This window comes from Tupaia chinensis, unplaced genomic scaffold (genome assembly GCF_000334495.1).
Source record: "Tupaia chinensis unplaced genomic scaffold, TupChi_1.0 Scaffold139767_1, whole genome shotgun sequence".
In the NCBI taxonomy this organism is placed as follows: Eukaryota; Metazoa; Chordata; class Mammalia; order Scandentia; family Tupaiidae; genus Tupaia; species Tupaia belangeri.
The window spans coordinates 2632029-2632880 of record NW_006199647.1 but is presented as its reverse complement, the minus strand read 5'-3'; the positions used below and the strand labels follow the sequence as shown (position 1 = coordinate 2632880).

At 59.5% G+C, this 852-nt stretch overlaps 1 long non-coding RNA gene across 1 annotated transcript in view; it reads left to right on the top strand.

The window, feature by feature from the left end:
• Window position 1: 1 nt before the first annotated feature.
• The window catches only part of LOC106736411 (uncharacterized), a 9276-nt gene continuing 8425 nt past the window's right edge, over window positions 2-852 (top strand). Inside the window, exon 1 of the long non-coding RNA XR_001371424.1 lies at window positions 2-27. This is a non-coding gene — a long non-coding RNA (uncharacterized LOC106736411). The remainder of the gene's footprint in view (window positions 28-852) is intronic.

Below are 852 nucleotides of genomic sequence, written 5' to 3'. Positions count from 1 at the left end.
GAGCGAGAGCGCCCGTCGTGTGAGAAGGTGTGAAGGACGGAGGGTGTGTGGGTGTGTGCGCGACAGGCCAAGGGGACTGAGCGTGAGGGTATGGATGTGCGCATGCGTGAGGGACAGCACGTGTGAGCGTGACGGGACAGGGAGTCGTGTGACGGGCGGAGCGCGTGGGAGAGACAGCGGGCGTCGAGAGTTTGGCCGAGAACGGCGGCTGCGCCCCGGCTCGGGGCAGGGAGTGCGGGTCCGGCCGCGGGTGTGGGTCCGGGCGCGGGCCAGGGTGTCGGTCCGGACGCGGGCCGCCCTGTGAGGGACGTGCGTGTCGGAAGGCCTGCGTCTCTGTCTCTCTGGGGAACGAGTGCCCCGGCGCTGCTCCTCGCGGTGCTTCTCTGCATGGGGACCGTGCAGCCCGCCGACCTTTCTCACTGTGCCCGCAGCCACGGGCACGGGTGTCCAGGGGCCGGTTTCTAGGGACCTTCTGTTCTTTTTAAGAGATTTTTGCTGGAGAGACAGAGAGACAGAAAGCGAGAAATCACCCCCGGGGGATGGCCACCGGGCAGTCCCTTCTCCATTTGCTTCTTGGGACTTTGGGCATGAAGGCACAGATGGCTGGGTCCGGGACTCGAACCCTGGTGGACTACATGCGAGTCCAGCGACAGAACCGTTATGCTATCTACTGGCCCCACTTGGGGCCTTCTATTAAAATGTTTTCAGGCCTAGGGAAGGAATGAGTAGGCAGTAACCCATAGTTGTTTTTTTTTTTTAATTACTTAATTTTATTTATCTTTTAAAAAAAATAGAGGGCATCTACACTCACAACAGAGACACACACACAGAGAGAGAGAGAGAGAGAGAGAG